Source organism: Leopardus geoffroyi, chromosome X (genome assembly GCF_018350155.1).
Source record: "Leopardus geoffroyi isolate Oge1 chromosome X, O.geoffroyi_Oge1_pat1.0, whole genome shotgun sequence".
NCBI lineage: Eukaryota > Metazoa > Chordata > Mammalia > Carnivora > Felidae > Leopardus > Leopardus geoffroyi.
This window is the reverse complement of record NC_059343.1, coordinates 40,339,696-40,347,707: the sequence shown is the minus strand read 5'-3', so window position 1 is coordinate 40,347,707 and position 8,012 is coordinate 40,339,696. Positions and strand designations below refer to the sequence as shown.

General features: G+C 44.7%; 1 non-coding gene across 1 annotated transcript; it reads right to left on the bottom strand.

The window, feature by feature from the left end:
- Nucleotides 1–1,042: 1,042 nt before the first annotated feature.
- On the bottom strand, nt 1,043–1,115 carry TRNAE-CUC. Its single transcript has one exon. It is a non-coding gene; the product is annotated as a tRNA-Glu (tRNA).
- Nucleotides 1,116–8,012: the final 6,897 nt, after the last annotated feature.

Below are 8,012 nucleotides of genomic sequence, written 5' to 3'. Positions count from 1 at the left end.
TTAATGTCTTTAGTTTGCCCCTCACCCTCTCCCCCCCTACCCACGTTCCCACCCAAAGCAGACCCTGAAACCAGGGTATGGGCACAGGTAGTTTATTTAGGAGGTGATCCTAGGAACCAGGAGGAGAGAATAAGGAAGGGAGACAGGGAAGGGAGACAATAATAAAGGATGTGCTAACAGGCTGATTTCACCTCTGGGCAACTGGGCTTCGATCCTGGGGCTTTTCAGAGACCGTTGGGAAAACCGCTGTCCAATAGGGGCACTTGGCTGGCTCAGTCAATAGAGCATGTGACTCTTGATCTCGGGTAAGTGGGTTCGAGCCCCAAGCTGGGGGTAGAGTTTACTTACAAAAAGAAAGTGCTGTCCAATAGAAATAAAATGCGGGGGGCCGGGTGCTCAGTCCGTTAAGCGTCCGACTTCAGCTCGGGTCAAGATCTCACAGTTTCTGAGTTCGAGCCCCGCATCGGGTTCACTGCTGTCAGTGCAGAGCCCCCTTTGGATCCTCTGTCTCCTTCTCTGTGCCCCTGCCCCGCTCATGCTCCCTCTCTCTCTCGCAAACATAAATAAACATTAAAAAACTAAAAAGGAACAGATAAAAGTAATAATAATAATAATAATCAGTTTCTTTCTCACAATATATCCACAATATTACCATTTCAACGTGTAATCAATATAAAAATATCAGCGAGCTATTTTACATTCTTTTATCATATGAAGTCCTTAAGATCTTTTTTTAATGGAAAGGACATTATTTTATTTTTTAAATTATTTTTTTGCTTCACACATCTACCATTTTTTAATTTTGATTTCAGTATAGTTAATGCACCGTGTTACAAATGGTATACAACACCCAGAGCTCATCACAAGCGCCCTCCTTAGTCCCCATCCCCCCACCCACCTCCCTCCCGTGACCACCAGTTTGTTCTCTATAATTAAGGGTCTGTTTCTGGGTTTCTTTGTCTCTCTATGGGCTTTTGTCCCCCCCTTTTCTCATTTGTTTTCTTCTTTTTTTAATATATATGTTATTTTTAAGTAATCTCTGCGCCCAACGTGGGGCTTGAACTCACAACCCCGAGATTGAGAGTTACGTGCTCTACCAACTGAGCCACCCAGACAACCCTGTATGGCATCTTCAAATTTTTTTTTAATGTTTATTTTTGCGAGAGAGAGAGAGAGAGAGACAGAGCATGAGCAGGGGAGGAGCAGAGAGAGAGAGGGAGACACAGAATCCGAAGCAGGATCCAGGCTCTGAGCTGTCGGCACAGGGGCTCAAACTGATCGTGACCTGAGCTGAAGTCGGACGCTTTACTGACTGAGCCGCCCAGGCGCCCCTTAGTGCTGTCTTATATCCGTTTGGAATTGCTGTTTAACACTTTATGCTTCTCTGTCCTCGATCCCGCAGATTTCCTTATCTCTTTCCTCTCTATTGGCCAGCATAGAGAGTTATGTTGAAAGTCTCTCCTCCAGCATTTTGTTTTGTAGAGAACTGTAATTTTGCATGCGGCTTTCCAAATAAAACACACACGCCATGGTTTGTGATCTCCATCTCACAAAGGGAGAGCCAATTAGGTTGCCTCTGGCCCCAACAGCCAGCCACTCAGTAGACCCCGGAGAAAACTTGAAAAGGGAGATGCATTTCTCTTTAGGCTTGAGGCACCCAGTTCTCCAGCTGCTAGGAGTGTTGCCTGTTGTCGACTCACAGCTAAGTCTCTCCCCGGAGCTCCCCTCAGCTGATGGCGGCTGCCTCCCCAAAGACGCACACCCTCCCCAGGTGTAACCCACATCTAATGATTGGTCATAAGTGGGGAGAGGGGAGGGGAAGAGGGTTTATATAAAGGCCTTCGTTCATAGCCGCTCTGAAAGGCCCTCCCAGGATCAGCGGAGAACTGCCATCGCGACTAGAGCTGCTGTTCAACGTCTCCCTCTGTCCAATCCTGCTTCTCTTGCTGCCTCACAGGGCTTGTTCCTAGAGCTTTCCCCACTAAACCTACTGCGCACAGATCTGAGTCTCCAAACGTTTCCTGGGGAACCCGATCCATGACCGGAGGGGACTTGACCAACGTCTCTATGTTTCGGTGTGCTGATTTAACTAAAGTTGTGCAAAGTTAGAGGGCAATCCCCCAAAGCACCCTCCCTTCTTTTTTTAAATTTTTGATGTTTATTTGCTTTTGAGAGAGAGAGTGAGACAGAGCATGAGCAGGGGAGGGGCAGAGGGAGAGGGAGACACAGAATGTGAAGCAGGATCCAGGCTCCGAGCTGTCAGAGCTGTTGATGTGGAGTTCGAACTCGTGAACTGTGAGATTGTGACCTGAGCCGAAGTCGGACGCTTAACCGACTGAGCCACCCAGGCTCCCCTGAGCACCCTCACTTCTGAACTGCAAGTTCAAGGCTCACCGAGACCATCCTCACTTCTGACACCAACTTCAAGGTCAAGGGTCTCCAAGGCTACCTTCAGTTTTGATGATTGGCTAATAGGACTCACAGAACTCACGGAAGGCTGTTGACACTCACAGTTTATGACAGTGAAAGGATGAAAATGAAAATAAGGCAAAGAAGGAGACACAAGCTGCAGTGTTCAGGAAAGTTCTCCATGTGGAGCTCCTGGCTGTCCTCTCCCAGTGGAGTTGTAGCATCCCAGGAACGCTAGCTCTCCTGGTAACTGTGTGTGACAATACACAAAGAATTTTGCCAACCAGGGAAGCTTACCTGAGCTTTTGTGTTCAGAGTTTTTATTGGAGCTCAGCCATGTAGATCTGGTTTCCCACCCATGTAGCTGACCCCAGTCCCCAGCTCCTTCCTCTCTAGGCCAACTAATGCTGCATGACCAAAGCCCCCACCCTCAATCACATTGTTAGACTATCTCTGTGATCCCAAACCCCCATATAAACAAAGACACTTATATAAGGCAAGACATTCCAGGGGCTTAGAAATAACTTCCCGGGAGCACAGGGCAAAGGCCAGACTCCCTGGGGGAGATTAAATTCTTTTCTAGACAAGTCATAAGGCAACATTTGAAGGGAAAATAAAGTTTTAAATTCCATAAGGATAGAAAGATGATGATAGATAGATAAATAGATAGATAGATAATTATACATAGAGATTCATCTGGAAATACCTGTCCTAACGTAAAGGAAGTTATTACAGATATTGTCTAATGGGCAGGCTCCCATTGTTTCATTATTAATGTTTAATGAATCTGACCATTATGAGGATAAAGCTAACTGAATTTGAGTTGGACTTTGAAAGAAGCAATGGCTTCCTCTTCCTCCTCTTCCACTAAACGTTAAACAAGTTTTGCTTAGAGAGGGAATGGGTTTTCAGGAAAACAAGAAGTGCATTTCTGCCTTATTAAGATACATTCATCAACTTTCATTCACTTGTTATGGAAACCCTTCCTCCCGACTCCATTGTGTATCTGAGTTATGTGTCCACCTCAGATCGGATTCAGCATCAAATAATACAGTTAGACACACAGACACGAGAGAGGCAAAGATTCTGGACGTATCGCAGGAGGCCCAGACCACGGGGCCCATACCCTCCTCACCATCTACCCTACGACCTTTCATACCATGAGTAAGATATGCGCAGTAACCGGCGAAAGCAGCCCTCATATTTATGATGTCTAAAAACAACAATACAAACCCTGAAGTCACCATGGAAACTGCCTCCCACTAGCATTTGCCTTCCAGAGATTTTTAGAAGCATTTATCCACAACAAATCAGCAGAGAAGAAAATTTGAGACAGATGATCCTAATTACGAATGCCTATGCTTACTAGAAGGAGAGTTACCGAGAAATAGAAAAGAAGAAGGGGTCTTTAATCCAAACTTCATTAAACATTTATTTTAAGAAGCCTTAACTTACCTGTCTCCCAGAAAAAATCCTCTAAAGGAGCCCTTGAGACACAGCTTTTATAAGTGCTTGGTTTTACATACTTCATAACTATCTATAGTTTTAAAAAAATATTTTCTAATGTTTATTTATTTTTGAGAAAGAGAGCGAGAGAGCAAGGGAGGAACAGAGAGAGAGAGGAACACACACAATCGGAAGCAGGCTCCAGGCTCTGAGCTGTCAGCACAGAGCCCCATGTGGGGCTCGAACTCCCAGACCATGAGATCATGACCTGAGCCAAAGTCAGACGCTTAACCAATTGAGCCACCCAGGCGCCCCGTAAATCTTTATATTTTAAAGTCACATGTATTTTTGCGTTTTCTTTTTGAAATTTGTCTTAATGATAAATTTGAGATATTTTAGGAAGCAAAATAGGTTGTCAGAAACAGCCAATTCACAACTTTTATCCTTAGAAAATACAAACGTAACATAACAGATTTCACTTCAGTCACGAATCAAGAAGATTGGTATATTTCAAGTCAGTCTCCTAAAGGGTGCCAGCTTCTGGAAGGGAGGTTATGGGGAAGCTTAAGAAAGAAAATGTTTGCTAGGGCGCCTGGGTAACTCCATCGGTTGAGCGTCTGACTTCGGCTCAGGTCACGATCTCACGGTTCATGGGTTTGAGTCCCGAATCGGGCTCAGAACCTGGAGCCTGCTTTGGATTGTGTCTCCCTCTCTCTCTGCTCCTCCCTCACTCACACTCTGTCTCTCTGTCTCTCAAAAATAAACATGAAAGAAGAAAGAAAGAAAGAAAGAAAGAGAGAGAGAGAAGAAAAGAAAGAGAGAAAGAAAGAAAGAAGAAAGAAAGAAAGAAAGAAAGAAAGAAAGAAAGAAAGAAAGGGTTTACTGAAATTGCTATGTCAAAGCTGGGGATCAGTCTTGTTTGCAAAGTCGCAAAAATGAGGATAATTCCACGGAAGGCAGACATAAGATTTAGATAAAACTTCAAACTTTGAGTAGCCAATACCGCTTACAGAGATCTCAGTTTATATCACAAGTTGAAGTTAGGTCCCATTTCCACCCAGATTTTTCAGTTTCTCCAACAGAACTCAATCTCTTCATCTTTCATGTTCCTAAAGCACATTGTGCCTCTCTTAAGCCACTTAATAATATTCATGGGGCGCCTGGGTGGCTCAGTCGGTTGAGCGTCCGACTTTGATTCAGGTCATGATCTCGAGGTCCGTGAGTTCGAGCCCCGTATCGGGCTCTGTGCTGACGGCTCAGAGCCCGGAGCCTGTTTCAGATTCTGTGTCTCCCTCTTTCTTTCTCCTCCCCCGCTCATGCTCTGTCTCTCTCTTCTCAAAAATAAATAAACCTCAAAAAAATTAAAAAAAATAATATTCTACCTTATGTTTTGGTTATTTTTGTACCTCTCTCTGGGACGAAACCCCTTTGAAAATAGAGAATACTTCTTCTATATCTTTGTTACCACATAGCCCCTAGCACAATTCCTCGTACGCTGTGGGAGCTTACACATGTTTATGAAATGAATTAAGAAAGCCCAGCTCTAATTAGCACAAGATTAAGCCTAGGATATTGTGTTCACAGAGAGGCTTTTTTTTTTTTTTTTAATCAAATGTCCCCCCTGACAAAATAACCAGAAAGTGATCTCCTTCGTAGGAGAACTCACTGAGGAACTTGGCAATTTGCTGTGTTTCTCAAGAAAAATCTTTTCCAGGTCGTAGATGGGTTCTGAAAATGTAACAGCCCCCAAACTGGCCACCGCCTGACTTCCCCTGGACGATCGGCGCGAGGCTACATATCGCAGCAGTGACTCAAACAGCCGGGAGAAGAAAACGTAGAACAAATGCGCATTTTTCAGCTCAGTAAACATTTGCTGATTACGTCTTTCTGTACAGATCGCTGAGTTAGGGGCTGTGCTCCGGAGGAAACCAAGATATATCCAGTAATCACTGCTACCCATTAAGCACCAGGTAGAGGCCATGGACCTTCTTATCCACTTCCTATGGCAACCCGGTAACGTAGACACCATTACCCACGCCCGTATCAACAGGACGATGAAAACTCAGGGAAGTCAGGTAACTTTACCAAGGTCACATAGCCAGGAAGTGAGAGAATCAGGATTTCAATCCTCATCTGACTCCAGAATCCATGTTATTCCCATGAACCAGAGTCCTTTTTGGTTTTTTTAAAGAGTGCTGAGTCGCTTTTATTCTGATGTACATAATTATAGAGGCTAAATGACGTAATATCGATGATAAAAGAATACGTTCTCTGGTCATTTGTGAGGTGTCTTTTTTTTTTTAAATGTTTATTTATTTTTGAGAGAGAGAGACAGAGTGCAAGTGGGGGAGGGGCAGAGAGAGAGAGAGAGAGAGAGAGAGGGAGACACAGAATCCAAAGCAGGCTCCGGGCTCTGAGCTGTCAGCACAGAGCCCGATGCGGGGCTCGAACCCACGAAACGTGAGATCATGACCTGCCTGAGCCGAAATCAAGAGTCTGAAGCTGAACAGAGTGAGCCACCCAGGTGCCCCTCTGGTCATTTATGAATTTAACTTTTGTCCTCAACTAGGTTATCTGCTCCCAAAGGGCAGGGACCGTAGCATAATTCAGTAACTTTCCTCAAAGCGCCTGGCTATTGTGCTGAATACATAAAAGATCCTCTCTATATACTAGTGGTTTGATCAATTTTCCCTCGGCCCTTAGGAGTAGGAGCCGGACGATATTTGGCCTCCCTGGGTAGAAGAGGAAAGAAAAATGAGTACAGCACTACAATAGCTAATTGGCCGCTCACTCCTATTTGCTATATATTACCTCGCTTAATTCTCAAAACCCTACAAAATAGGTATGAGCATCCCCATGTTGCAAATGAGAAAGTTCAAGCTTAGAAAAATTAAGTAAATGGCCCAAGGTTACAGAACCAGTATTTGATGAAGCAATTATTTAAATGTGGTTCTGTCTGAGCCAGAGTTCCCGCTCTCAACGCTTTCACGGTCACTTCTGTTCTAAGACCCCATAGATCTGAAGATACATCCTTGATGTACTAAACGTTTTTCAAGGACATGGAGGGCACTACCACATTAAATGAATAGGCTGGGTGAAAAACGTGTCTCAATTTCAGAACGAAAAATGGGTGTCTTAAGCAGCAAGGAAATGAGGTACCTCATATTTGCGACACGTTTTAGAGTTTCCTTTGAAATGCCGATGACAAAAAAACACCAAGCGACCTTCCGCAGTGTAGTGTTAATGAAAAGGTTCAAACTGCTCTGAAACTTTGGTTTTTAATGAGCTGTTATAGCGCCGACATAGAGGGGCTGTATTTTCAAAGAACGCTTTCAAGAAACACTGTGAAAATAGCTCTCCTACTCCGTCTTCTATAGAAGCTTCCCCACACTCTCCACTCCCTTATCACTCATCCCAGGATGGACCCTAATTGCCTCTGCCCTGGCCTACAACCCCAGGCCAGCCCAGAGGAACCCTGCCTTTGACTTTGGTTCAGAATCCTGGTGGGATCCACAAGACTGTGGGAATGGAGTAGAGATTCCCCACACTCTTATTTTCAGGATACTATCCGCATTCCCTCAAAAGAAAGAAAGAGAGAAAGAAAGAAAGAGAGAGAAAGAAAGAAAGAGAAAGAAAGAAAGAAAGAGAGAAAGACAGAAAGAAAGAAAGGAAGAAAGAAGGAAAGAAAGAGAAAGAAGGAAAGAAATCCTGGGGCACCTGGGTGGCTCAGTAAGTTGGGCTTTTGGCTCAGGTCATGATCACGGCATTCGTGGGTTCAAGCCCTGCATCAGACTCTGTGTTGACTGTGGAAACTGCTTGGGATTCTCTCTCTCCCTCTCTCTCTGCTCCTCCCCTGCTCTCTCTCTCTCTCCCTCTCTCTCCCTTTGTCTCTCAAAAATAAACAGTGGGGAACACCTGGGTGGCTCAGTTGGTTGAGCATCCGACTTCAGCTCAGGTCATGATCTCACAGTTCGTGAGTTCGAGCCCCACATCAGGCTGGCTGCTGTCAGCGCGGGGCCTCCTTGGGACCCTCTGTCCCCCCCCCGCCCCCACCCCTCCGCTGCTCATGCTCTCTCTCTCAAAAATAAACATTTAAAAACAAACAGACAAACATTTTTTTAAAAAGAAGAAATCCTATCCCTTGGGGTCCTTGGAAA